Source organism: Pseudophryne corroboree, unplaced genomic scaffold, assembly GCF_028390025.1.
Source record: "Pseudophryne corroboree isolate aPseCor3 unplaced genomic scaffold, aPseCor3.hap2 scaffold_2252, whole genome shotgun sequence".
Lineage (NCBI taxonomy): Eukaryota > Metazoa > Chordata > Amphibia > Anura > Myobatrachidae > Pseudophryne > Pseudophryne corroboree.
The window spans coordinates 1-12,355 of NW_026968903.1; the positions used below are offsets into that span (position 1 = coordinate 1).

General features: G+C 45.8%; 14 non-coding genes across 14 annotated transcripts; 7 read left to right on the plus strand and 7 right to left on the minus strand.

Annotated features, from left to right (window-relative positions):
• Window positions 1-457: 457 nt before the first annotated feature.
• LOC135009388 (U1 spliceosomal RNA) lies at window positions 458-620 on the minus strand. Its single transcript, XR_010208940.1, has one exon. It is a non-coding gene; the product is annotated as a U1 spliceosomal RNA (small nuclear RNA).
• A 152-nt stretch (window positions 621-772) lies between these two features.
• LOC135009345 (U1 spliceosomal RNA) lies at window positions 773-936 on the minus strand. The gene has a single exon (XR_010208900.1). It is a non-coding gene; the product is annotated as a U1 spliceosomal RNA (small nuclear RNA).
• A 671-nt stretch (window positions 937-1,607) lies between these two features.
• LOC135009364 (U1 spliceosomal RNA) lies at window positions 1,608-1,770 on the minus strand. The gene has a single exon (XR_010208918.1). It is a non-coding gene; the product is annotated as a U1 spliceosomal RNA (small nuclear RNA).
• A 152-nt stretch (window positions 1,771-1,922) lies between these two features.
• LOC135009360 (U1 spliceosomal RNA) lies at window positions 1,923-2,086 on the minus strand. The gene has a single exon (XR_010208914.1). It is a non-coding gene; the product is annotated as a U1 spliceosomal RNA (small nuclear RNA).
• Window positions 2,087-2,760: 674 nt separating this feature from the next.
• LOC135009384 (U1 spliceosomal RNA) lies at window positions 2,761-2,923 on the minus strand. Its single transcript, XR_010208937.1, has one exon. It is a non-coding gene; the product is annotated as a U1 spliceosomal RNA (small nuclear RNA).
• A 152-nt stretch (window positions 2,924-3,075) lies between these two features.
• LOC135009352 (U1 spliceosomal RNA) lies at window positions 3,076-3,239 on the minus strand. Its single transcript, XR_010208907.1, has one exon. It is a non-coding gene; the product is annotated as a U1 spliceosomal RNA (small nuclear RNA).
• A 144-nt stretch (window positions 3,240-3,383) lies between these two features.
• LOC135009324 (U5 spliceosomal RNA) lies at window positions 3,384-3,499 on the plus strand. Its single transcript, XR_010208879.1, has one exon. It is a non-coding gene; the product is annotated as a U5 spliceosomal RNA (small nuclear RNA).
• A 270-nt stretch (window positions 3,500-3,769) lies between these two features.
• LOC135009339 (U5 spliceosomal RNA) lies at window positions 3,770-3,886 on the plus strand. The gene has a single exon (XR_010208894.1). It is a non-coding gene; the product is annotated as a U5 spliceosomal RNA (small nuclear RNA).
• A 286-nt stretch (window positions 3,887-4,172) lies between these two features.
• Window positions 4,173-4,285, plus strand: LOC135009334 (U5 spliceosomal RNA). Its single transcript, XR_010208889.1, has one exon. It is a non-coding gene; the product is annotated as a U5 spliceosomal RNA (small nuclear RNA).
• Window positions 4,286-9,106: 4,821 nt separating this feature from the next.
• LOC135009372 (U1 spliceosomal RNA) lies at window positions 9,107-9,270 on the minus strand. Its single transcript, XR_010208925.1, has one exon. It is a non-coding gene; the product is annotated as a U1 spliceosomal RNA (small nuclear RNA).
• A 144-nt stretch (window positions 9,271-9,414) lies between these two features.
• On the plus strand, window positions 9,415-9,530 carry LOC135009326 (U5 spliceosomal RNA). The gene has a single exon (XR_010208881.1). It is a non-coding gene; the product is annotated as a U5 spliceosomal RNA (small nuclear RNA).
• Window positions 9,531-9,800: 270 nt separating this feature from the next.
• On the plus strand, window positions 9,801-9,916 carry LOC135009327 (U5 spliceosomal RNA). The gene has a single exon (XR_010208882.1). It is a non-coding gene; the product is annotated as a U5 spliceosomal RNA (small nuclear RNA).
• Window positions 9,917-10,202: 286 nt separating this feature from the next.
• On the plus strand, window positions 10,203-10,318 carry LOC135009321 (U5 spliceosomal RNA). Its single transcript, XR_010208876.1, has one exon. It is a non-coding gene; the product is annotated as a U5 spliceosomal RNA (small nuclear RNA).
• A 275-nt stretch (window positions 10,319-10,593) lies between these two features.
• LOC135009331 (U5 spliceosomal RNA) lies at window positions 10,594-10,709 on the plus strand. Its single transcript, XR_010208886.1, has one exon. It is a non-coding gene; the product is annotated as a U5 spliceosomal RNA (small nuclear RNA).
• The last annotated feature ends 1,646 nt before the right edge of the window (window positions 10,710-12,355 follow it).

Sequence of the window (12,355 nt, forward strand, 5' to 3'; positions counted from 1 at the left end):
GGAAGGCCTGCAGCAGATGGATTTGCATACGGTGATGTCATCCAAGCAGTGGGTCAAAGTTGGCTTCAACCCTCGTCTGCATATGAAAAGAGAAAAGGGGCGTGCAGGGCATGGCGGCCTTTTGCGGCGCTTGGATGACCCCTAGTTCACATTAAACACCTCCACCCTCCTTCGGTGTGGGGCTCATGTTGGCTGTGCCCCAGCCCCTGAAGCATTCAAGCTGATTTCTTGCAGTAGCTGGGCACTGTAACAGCTCCAGAGCTGCTCTGTACGGCAAGTAAAAGGGTGTGGGCCCTACAGCACTACCTGTAGTTTGCATTGTGCATTGGAAGGCACAAAGTAAGCAGACAGGAGGAGAAGTCAGGATAGTGCACAAGGGTATAAAAGGGAGGGGCTCATGAAAAAAGAAGTGGAAACAGACAGCAAACTAGGCTGGAGAGAGACCTGAGACAAAGAGATCTGAATTATACGAGAGCCGACCAGGGGAAACACAAATTATGCAGTCAAGCTTCCCACATTTGGGGAAATCGCAGGGGCACCACACCCAGAGTGCAATGGGTGAGCCTTGCCCTGGGAGAAGCACCTTCATGATCATAGTATCTCACCTGGCAAGTAAGTAGGAGTTGGGCTAGAGCTGGGGAGGGTCGCTGCTCGGGCACCCCCCTGTCAAGTGAAAGAGATCCAACTGAGGCAGTACAAGGGAACTCTCGAAAGAAGAACAAGGCTAGAGGAAGATCTGAGACAAATAAATCTGACTTTTACCAGAGCTGTCCAGAGGAAAGCACAAACACAGTCCCCCACTACCACAAATAATGCAGTTGAGTTTCCCACATTTGGGGAAATCACAGGGGTCAGCATACCCAGAATGCAATGAATGAACCTCACCCTGGGAGAACAATCTTCATGACCATGGTATCGCCTATGCAAAATAAGTATGATTTGGGATAGGGCTGGGGAGGGCTGCTGCTCAGGCACATCTCTGTCAAGTAAAGGAGATTCAACTGAGGCAGCACAAGGGAACTCTCATCTGGGGACAACAACTGCAGGGAGAACACATATTTTCAGATAAACATGGGAGGGCAGAAGGCAGCCTAATACTGAAGCACCCCCAAACAACAAACCAAATGCAACAACTAGTACAAGCATTCCTGGGGGAAGGCCTGCAGCAGATGGATTTGCATATGGTGATGTCATCCAAGCAGTGGGTCAAAGTTGGCTTCAACCCTCGTCTGCATATGAAAAGAGAAAAGGGGCGTGCAGGGCATGGCGGCCTTTTGCGGCGCTTGGATGACCCCTAGTTCGCATTAAACACCTCCACCCTCCTTCGGTGTGGGGCTCATGTTGGCTATGCCCCAGCCCCTGAAGCATTCAAGCTGATTTCTTGCAGCAGCTGGGCACTGTAACAGCTCCAGAGCTGCTCTGAACGGCAAGTAAAAGGGTGTGGGCCCTGCAGCACTACCTGTAGTTTGCATTGTGCATTGGAAGGCACAAAGTAAGCAGACGGGAGAAGTCAGGATAGTGCGCAAGGGCATAGAAGGGAGCGGCTCAAGAAAAGAGAAGTTGAAACAGACAGCAAACTAGGCTGGAGAGAGACCTGAGACAAAGAGATCTGAATTATACGAGAGCCGACCAGGGGAAACACAAATTATGCAGTCAAGTTTCCCACATTTGGGGAAATCGCAGGAGCAGCACACCCAGAGTGCAATGGGTGAGCCTTGCCCTGGGAGAAGCACCTACATGATCATAGTATCTCACCTGCCAGGTAAGTAGAAGTTGGGCTAGAGCTGGGGAGGGTCGCTGCTCGGGTACCCCCCTGTCAAGTGAAGGAGATTCAACTGAGGCAGCACAAGGGAACTCTCGAAAGAAGAACAAGGCTAGAGGAAGATCTGAGACAAATAAATCTGACTTTTACCAGAGCTGACCAGAGGAAAGCACAAACACAGTCCCCCACTACCACAAATAATGCAGTCGAGTTTCCCACATTTGGGGAAATCACAGGGGTCAGCATACCCAGAATGCAATGAATGAACCTCACCCTGGGAGAACAATCTTCATGACCATGGTATCTCCTATGCAAAATAAGTATGATTTGGGATAGGGCTGGGGAGGGCCGCTGCTCAGGCACATCTCTGTCAAGTAAAGGAGATTCAACTGAGGCAGCACAAGGGAACTCTCATCTGGGGACAACAACTGCAGGGAGAACACATATTTTCAGATGAACATGGGAGGGCAGAAGGCTGCCTAATAATGAAGCACCCCCAAACAACAAACCAAATGCAACAACTAGTGCAAGCATTCCTGGGGGAAGGCCTGCAGCAGATGGATTTGCATACGGTGATGTCATCCAAGCAGTGGGTCAAAGTTGGCTTCAACCCTCGTCTGCATATGAAAATAGAAAAGGGGCGTGCAGGGCATAGCGGCCTTTTGCGGCGCTTGGATGACCCCTAGTTCGCATTAAACACCTCCACCCTCCTTCGGTGTGGGGCTCATGTTGGCTATGCCCCAGCCCCTGAAGCATTCAAGCTGATTTCTTGCAGCAGCTGGGCACTGTAACAGCTCCAGAGCTGCTCTGTACGGCAAGTAAAAGGGTGTGGGCCCTGCAGCACTACCAGTAGTTTGCATTGTGCATTGGAAGGCACAAAGTAAGCAGACAAGAGGAGAAGTCAGGATAGTGCACAAGGGTATAAAAGGGAGGGGCTCATGAAAAAAGAAGTGGAAACAGACAGCAAACTAGGCTGGAGAGAGACCTGAGACAAAGAGATCTGAATTATACGAGAGCCGACCAGGGGAAACACAAATTATGCAGTCAAGCTTCCCACATTTGGGGAAATCGCAGGGGCACCACACCCAGAGTGCAATGGGTGAGCCTTGCCCTGGGAGAAGCACCTTCATGATCATAGTATCTCACCTGGCAGGTAAGTAGGAGTTGGGCTAGAGCTGGGGAGGGTCGCTACTCGGGCACCCCCCTGTCAAGTGAAAGAGATCCAACTGAGGCAGCACAAGGGAACTTTTGAAAGAAGAACAAGGCTAGAGGAAGATCTGAGACAAATAAATCTGACTTTTACCAGAGCTGACCAGAGGAAAGCACAAACACAGTCCCCCACTACCACAAATAATGCAGTCGAGTTTCCCACATTTGGGGAAATCACAGGGGTCAGCATACCCAGAATGCAATGAATGAACCTCACCCTGGGAGAACAATCTTCATGACCATGGTATCGCCTATGCAAAATAAGTATGATTTGGGATAGGGCTGGGGAGGGCCGCTGCTCAGGCACATCTCTGTCAAGTAAAGGAGATTCAGCTGAGGCAGCACAAGGGAACTCTCATCTGGGGACAACAACTGCAGGGAGAACACATATTTTCATATAAAAATCTTGGTCATGCTCTGGTTTCTCTTCAGAACGAACAAATCTTTCGCCTCTTACTAAAGATTTCCGTGGAGAGGAGCAAAACCGAGTTTTATCTCAATTTTTGCATGCCCCATCTTTTTGGGGTTTCTTTTACCGGTTTAAAGATAGAATGAGTGTGCTTTAATGTAAGCTCATTTGCATAGAAATGACAGTAAATGTTTATTTATGTTCAAACAGAACTTTCTTGACCATGCTACTTGCTTTAAAGATCTGGGAGCACATGGAATACAGTACAAACCATGCTTATAGCAAGGAGAAGCCAGGTGAGAAATCTGCTTTCTTTCAAATTGGGCACTCACTTTGATCTGAATGAGGACTGCTGGCACAGCACTCAGGCGACAGGTGGAATCTTGGTCATGCTCTGGTTTCTCTTCAGAACGAACAAATCTTTCGCCTTTTATTAAAGATTATCCGTGGAGAGGAGCAAAACTGAATTTTATCTCAATTTTTGCATGCCCCATATTATTGGGGTTTCTTTTATCAGTTTAAAGACAGAACGAGTGTGCTTTCTTGTTAGCTTTAATGTAAGTTTATTTGCATAACAATGACAATAAATGTCTGTTTCTTTTCAAGCAGAACTTTCTTGACCATACTAATTGCTTGAAAGATCTGGGAGCACATGGAAAAGAGTACAAACCATGTTTATAGCAAGGGGAAGCCTGGTGAGAAATCTGCTTTCTTTCTTTCAAATTGGGTGCTCACTTTGAGCTGAATGAGGACTGCTGGCATGGCACTCAGGCGACAGGTGGAATCTTGGTCATGCTCTGGTTTCTCTTCAGAACGAACAAATCTTTCGCCTTTTACTAAAGATTTCCGTGGAGAGGAGCAAAACTGAGTTTTATCTCAATTTTTGCATGCCCCATATCATACCTCCCAACTGTCCCGATTTTCGCGGGACAGTCCCGTTTTTTGGGGACTGTCCCGCTGTCCCACCTGCGGGCCGCAGTGTCCCGCGGTGGGGAGGACAATTGGGAGGCTCTGTCTGTCGCTGCCCTGCTTAGCAGAGCAGCGGTGAATAGACGCTGTGCGCATGCGCACAGCGTCTATTCACTGAAGTCAGAGGGAGAGGTGGCATGCCAGCGGCTCACAGAGCGCTGGGCATGCCCGCTCAGTGCCGAAAACGGGGGCGTGACTCGCGATCGCGGGTCCTCCCGCGAAGCCACGCCCCCTTTTACTTAGGCCACACCCTTTTTGGGAGCGCGCGCGACTTCGCCGCGCGTGTGTCCCTCTTTGCGAGCCGACAAAGTTGGGAGGTATGCCCATATTATTGGGGTTTCTTTTATCAGTTTAAAGACAGAACGAGTTTGCTTTCTTGTTAGCTTTAATGTAAGTTTATTTGCATAACAATGACAGTAAATGTTTGTTTCTTTTCAAACAGAACTTTCTTGACCATGCTACTTGCTTGAAAGATCTGGGAGCACATGGAAAACAGTACAAACCATGCAGTATCACAAGAGCCTTTATTTGATCTTTCATGAAGATAGAGCAGAATTGAGGACACGTCAACAATTTCTGCCGAAGGTGGTTCATCTTTCCACATGGTGCCTTTGGCCACTGACACCTTCGTTGAGTCAAAGTCTCTGGCTGTGGTCAGAACTTTGAAAATTTATGTCACCAGAACGGTTCAGATTAGGAAAACAGAGGCTCTGTTTGTCCTGTATGCTCCCAACAGGATTGGGTGTCCTGCTTCCATGTAGACCATTATGCGCTGGATCTGTGGTAAGATTCAGCATGCTCATTCCATGGCAGGATTGCCGTTACTGAATTAGGTGAAGACCCATTCTACTAGAAAGGTGGGTTCATCCTGGGCAGCTGGTCGGGGAGTCTCGGCATTGCAACTTTGCCGAGCAGCTATTTAGTAAACACTTTTGCTAAGTTTTACAAGTTTGATACCTTGGCCGATGATAACTTCAAGTTGGGTCATTCGGTGCTGCAGAGTCGTACGCACTCTTCCACCCGTTCAAGAGCTTTGGTATAACCCCATGGTTCTTAATGTGACCCCAGCATCCTCTAGGTCGTATGAGAAAATAGGATTTTAATACCTACCGGTAAATCCTTTTCTCTTAGTCTGTAGAGGATGCTGGGCACCCGTCCCAGTCCATACTGTGTCTGCAGTTATTACTTGTGGTTATACACATGTTGTGTTATGGTTCTGGTCAGCTTTTTGCTGCAATTGTTCATGCCGTTGGCTTGTGTTCTGTTGAATGCCACGTTCTGCGGCATGCTTAAGGTGTGAGCTGGTAAGATGCTCACCTTAGTTTAACAATAAATCCTTTCCTCGAAATGTCCGTCTCCATGGGCACAGTTCCTATAACTGGAGTCTGGAGGAGGGGCATAGAGGGAGGAGCCAGTTCACACCCTTTGATAGTCTTAAAGTGCCCATGTCTCTTGCGGATCCCGTCTATACCCCATGGTTCTTAATGTGACCCCAGCATCCTCTACGGACTAAGAGAAAAGGATGCCCTTGCGCACTATCCTGACTTCTCCTCCCGTCTGCTTACTTTGTGCCTTCCAACGCACAATGCAAACTACAGGTGGTGCTGCAGGGCCCACACCCTTTTACTTGCCTTACAGAACAGCTCTGGAGCTGTTACAGTGCCCAGCTGCTGCAAGAAATCAGCTTGAATGCTTCAGGGGATGGGGCATGGCCAACATGAGCCCCACACCAAAGGAGGGTGGGGGTGTTTAATGAGAACTAGGGGTCATCCAAGCACTGCAAAAGGCCGCCATGCCCTGCACGCCCCTTTTCTCTTTTCATATGCAGATGAGGGTTCCAGCCAACTTTGGCCCACTGCTTGAATAACATCACTGTATGCAAATCCGTCTGCTGCAGACCTTCCCCCAGGAAGGCTTGTACTAGATGTTGCATATGGTTTGATATTTGATGGTGCTTCAGTATTAGGCAGCCTTCCGCCCTCCCATGTTCATCTGAAAAGATGTGGTCTCCCTGCAGTTGTTGTCCCCAGACGAGAGTTCCCTTGTGCTTCCTCAGTTGAATCTCCTTAACTTGACGGGGGAGGGGCTGCCCGAGCAGCCACCCTCCCCAGCCCTATCCCAACTCATACTTATTTTGCATATGAGATCTCTTGATCATGAAGATTGTTATCACAGGGTGAGGTTCATCCATTATATTTTAAAATAGGAAGGTACAAATTACATATTTGAATTGCATTTATGTGCTGGATTCAAATGTCCCCCCCCCCCCCTTCCTTTCTCAATTGTGCCCGTCAGCAGCTATTCTAAGGTTGCTGCCAATGGGTGTGACACATTAATTTCTTCTGTGGGGTACACTGGACTCCACAAGGATTCACATTGGGGTGTAGAGTAGGATCTTGATCTGAGGCACCAACCGGCTCAAAGCTTTTGACTGTTCCCAAGATGCTCAGTGCATTCTCCTCTATAACCCCGCTTCCATGAACAGGGAGCTCAGTTTGTAGTTGGTGCCTTCAGTAGCAGGCCACTTAACAGGGGCCTGCCTCAGGCAGCCTATTCTTAGCTATAAATTTTGACAAGAAAAGAAGAACTTGTTTTATGAGAATCTACAAGGGCTGCAGCAGGCTAGGTCTAATAGACATCTTTACTGCAGCTTCATCACTCCCAGCGGCGCTGTATACTCCCGTGCCCTGGTTGCTGGGTCACTGCAGCGGAGGGTCCGGTTTCATCCTAAGGTCAGTCACACACACACCACCCTTCCGGATCACGAGGCCGCTGATGAAGGGGAGCGTGGCCGTAGGGGGTGGACCGTGTGCGCACTGGCGTGGACACTGATTACTGGGCAGCCGCTCCACTAGCCACCAGGTACAGTTAAGGAGCACAGGTCTGGGGGTTTTTCTCCTATATTAACCCAATTTTGTACTGCCCGCAGCGCATTGTGATAGGTAATAGGGCCTGATTCAGGTTGGATTGCAATCACAATAAGCGATCCAACTGCAAAAATTGCTAAGAGCATACGCATGTGCCTGCATTTTCTGCGGCACCCCGCAGAGAATGCGATCGCCTCTGCCTGTCAATCGGGGCGGGGGGGGGATAGGTGGGTCAGCAACACTCCATTTCCAAGTCAGGGATGGAGCGGTGCGGGGGCAAGGCTTCAAAATGGGGTCTGCAACGGAGGAGACACAGGGGGCGTGGTCACAGCGGCTGTATGACATCACATTCAGCCGCTGTGATCACAAAAATGGTGGCGGCTTCCTGCGCGCACATACAGTCTGCACCAGCAGGAGGCTACACCATTTTTTATGATCACGCTGAACTGCAGTGCGACTGCAATTACAGCATGGTCAAGAAGGGAGGCGTCATGCTGGGTGGCCATGCCCTTTCACTGTGCAGGAGCCAGCACTGCTCACACACTAGTCCCCGGGTGCAGCCCCCAACCCCCGGGACACCCGGAGCAACAAAATGTAGATTCAGGCCACCAGGCCACGCCCCTACCTATGAAACCATGCCTCCTTTTTACCATTGCGCTGCTTATCTGCGCGCACTGCATTACAATCTCCCTCGCCACCTCTCTGGGTGTCACCAGTGATAGTGACACCTCTGCCATGCTTGTAGCAGCTGGTCCTAAGATCTACGCCTCAAGCCCTGAGTGTTTGCCCTTGTGACTTGTTGATCATCATAGCGAAGCAGATGCTTACAGAAAACTGCAGGGGCTTAGATTGAAAATAAAAAAATTGATGGGTATAAGGTAGAGAGGAGCGGGTTCGGTTCTCCGAGAACCGAATTCCCCACGAACTCCACGTTGTTTACACTGGTCCGAGGCAGGCTCGGTTGTTCCCGCCTGACTCGGAAAACCTGAACAAGGGAAAATGTCATCATCCCGCTGTCGGATTCTCGCGAGATTCGGATTCCATATAAAGAGCTGCTTGTTGCCGCCATTTTTACTCGTGCTTTGAAGAGAGAGCGGAACGGACGTGGCTATGTTCTCTCAGTGGAAATCTCAATATCAGTGCTCAGTATCAGTGGTTACTTATTGCTGCTCAGTAATACTAGTAGTGTGTCTCTCCTGCTCAGTGTCAGTTCTCAGTAGTATCCTCATCAGTGCTCAGTATCACTGCTCATTGTCTTGTGCTGCATTGTGGTGCTCAGCATACTACAGTACATTACTAATAGTCCAGTGCTGCATCTTGCTGCTCAGTGTCAGTTCTAGTATCCTCATCAGTGCTCACTATCACTGTTCATTGCATTTTGGTTTTCTGTATACTACAGTAACATAGTAATATAGTAACATATAGTAACATAGTTTTTGAGGTTGAATAGAGGCAAATTGCCCATCGTGTTCAACCTGTTTTAAGTTGTGATGATTCTACATACTTGCTGAATAATGTTTTATGACTAGTTAGCTACTATAACTCATGTTACCCCCGGATTAACCATGTTGATATTTTAAGTATTATAACCTTAGATAGCTTTTTCATTCAGAAATGTATCCATTCCTTTTTTAAATCCAATTACAGAGTCCGCCATTACCACCTTCCCTGGCAGGGAATTCCACATCCTGATTGCCCTAACAGTGAAGATCATAGTATCTCACCTGGCAGGTAAGTAGGAGTTGGGCTAGAGCTGTGGAGGATTGCTGCTCGGGCACCCCCTGTCAAGTGAAGGAGATCCAACTGAGGCAGCACAAGGGAACTCTCGAAAGAAGAACAAGGCTAGAGGAAGATCTGAGACAAAGAAATCTGACTTTTACCAGAGCTGACCAGAGGAAAGCACAAACACAGTCCCCCACTACCACAAATAATGCAGTCGAGTTTCCCACATTTGGGGAAATCACAGGGGTCAGCATACCCAGAATGCAATGAATGAACCTCACCCTGGGAGAACAATCTTCATGACCATGGTATCTCCTATGCAAAATAAGTATGATTTGGGATAGGGCTGGGGAGGGCCGCTGCTCAGGCACATCTCTGTCAAGTAAAGGAGATTCAACTGAGGCAGCACAAGGGAACTCTCATCTGGGGACAACAACTGCAGGGAGAACACATATTTTCAGATGAAAATCTTGGTCATGCTCTGGTTTCTCTTCAGAACGAACAAATCTTTCGCCTTTTACTAAAGATTTCCGTGGAGAGGAGCAAAACTGAGTTTTACCTCAATTTTTGCATGCCCCATCTTTTTGGATTTTCTTTTATCGGTTTAAAGATAGAATGAGTGTGCTTTAATGAAAGCTCATTTGCATAGAAATTACAGTAAATGTTTGTTTCTTTTCAAACAGAACTTTCTTGACCATGCTACTTGCTTGAAAGATCTGGGAGCACATGGAATACAGTACAAACCATGCTTATAGCAAGGAGAAGCCAGGTGAGAAATCTGCTTTCTTTCAAATTGGGCGCTCACTTTGATCTGAATGAGGACTGCTGGCATGGCACTCAGGCGACAGGTGGAATCTTGGTCATGCTCTGGTTTCTCTTCAGAATGAACAAATCTTTCGCCTTTTATTAAAGATTTCCGTGGAGAGGAGCAAAACTGAGTTTTATCTCAATTTTTGCATGCCCCATATTATTGGGGTTTCTTTTATCAGTTTAAAGACAGAACGAGTGTGCTTTCTTGTTGGCTTTAATGTAAGTTTATTTGTATAACAATGATAGTAAATGTCTGTTTCTTTTCAAACAGAACTTTCTTGACCATGCTACTTGCTTGAAAGATCTGGGAGCACATGGAAAAGAGTACAAACCATGCTTATAGCAAGGGGAAGCCTGGTGAGAAATCTGCTTTCTTTCTTTCAAATTGGGTGCTCACTTTGAGCTGAATGAGGACTGCTGGCATGGCACTCAGGCGACAGGTGGAATCTTGGTCATGCTCTGGTTTCTCTTCAGAACGAACAAATCTTTCGCCTTTTACTAAAGATTTCCGTGGAGAGGAGCAAAACTGAGTTTTATCTCAAATTTTGCATGTCCCATCTTATTGGGGTTTTATTTTATCTGTTTAAAGATAGAACGAGTGTGCTTTAATGTAAGCTCATTTGCATAGAAATGACAGTAAATGTTTGTTTCTTTTCAAACAGAACTTTCTTGACTATACTAATTGCTTGAAAGATCTGGGAACACATGGAAAAGAGTACAAACCATGTTTATAGCTAGGGGAAGCCTGGTGAGAAATCTGCTTTCTTTCTTTCAAATTGGGTGCTCACTTTGAGCTCAATGAGAACTGCTGGCATGGCACTCAGGCGACAGGTGGAATCTTGGTCATGCTCTGGTTTCTCTTCAGAACTAACAAATATTTCGCCTTTTATTAAAGATTTCCGTGGAGAGGAGCAAAACTGAGTTTTATCTCAATTTTTGCATGCCCCATATTATTGGGGTTTCTTTTATCAGTTTAAAGACAGAACGAGTGTGCTTTCTTGTTAGCTTTAATGTAAGTTGCCATAGATGCAGTGAAACACATGTGTAGGGCACGGCGTGTCCGCGTGTATTTGACTCATGTGAAATGTTATAAAACAAAAATATATGATTATGATGTTAGCTGTTAGTCTCCACTAATAGGGAATAGAAGCTGAGCTATAAGAAAGGAATACACTAGATATGATGTCACTTAGCAATTACAATGTCTAAAGTGCATACAGATAGCTACTAATAACTCTTGATAAGAAAGTATATCAGTGTGGGTATATTTATATGATGGGATATTGGGACTAGTGAATATATATCACTCCTGCTGTCCAGATTGGCAATAACCAGACAATTATGATAAGAGTAGAGATGTCACATGGGCTGCTATAGATATTAATTTAATGCTGTATGTGTCATTTGTTACAAATGGATACATTTTCTATGAGTCAGCCTAGCAGCTGCATGTTCTAACAGAACACTATCCTCACACAGAATCTGCTAACCTTGAGATAACTAAATGACAGTGTGTAACAGTCTCTTTACTATAAGACTGTTACAAAGTAATATATATATATTTGAAGTCAGTCTAGCAGCTGTGTGTTCCAGCAGTTTATAAGACAAAGAAAATCTCCTATTGTGGAATCTAGACACATGGGACTGCTGGCCTGTGTCATACTATTTCTATGTAATACCAGTAACATGTATATAACTGTTACATAATTGTTACAAATGGATAAATCTTTGAGTCAGCCTAGCAGCTGCATGTCCTAACAGGACACCATAAATCCTTTACAGTGTAACAAATTGATTGGTAACACTTAAAGGCTGGAGAGCAGTTATATGCCTTACTAGCATACTCAATATACCACATTATTACACCAGTTACCACGATTATTGACAGCGCATTTGATATATTATATTACCCTCACACTGAGTCTGTTTACCTTTAGATAACTAAGTGACCGAATATGTAACAGTTTCTCTATCATAAGACTGTTACAAAGTGAGATAGATATATTTGGAAGTCAGTCAAACAGCTGTGTGTTTCAGCGGTTTATAAGAAAATTCCTCATTGTGGAATCTGGACCACTAAGGGTTATTATATATATAGCACATGGAATTGCCACATCTCCCTATATGATAATTTCATTACACTGTAACATAATAAGAATTAACTCTTTAACAGTGTAAATAGAGAGTAATGAATCTCTGACACATGGAATATATTATTTCTTAGATGAATTGGATAAACCATTATGACAGACACTTTGCTTCTTAATAAGAATTGAGGTGGCTATACCTCTAAGGAAAGCATTATTGCCTACGCCTAGATCAGATTAAATAAGATCTGGCTGAATATATGAAGGAAGGTTGCTATTTATATGAGAATTGGAATTGCTATATTCCTTAAGGCAACCCCACCGATTGATATATGTTGTCAATTAAGTATATCTGAACGGCTATATCTGGACCAGATTTAATAAGATCTGGCTGATTATATGAAGGAGGGCTGCTATTTATATTGGAATTGCCATATTCCTTAAGGCAACCGCACCTGTTGGTATATCTCGCCAATTAACTATATCTAAACAGCTAAATTAAAGCTATTCATCATTTTTT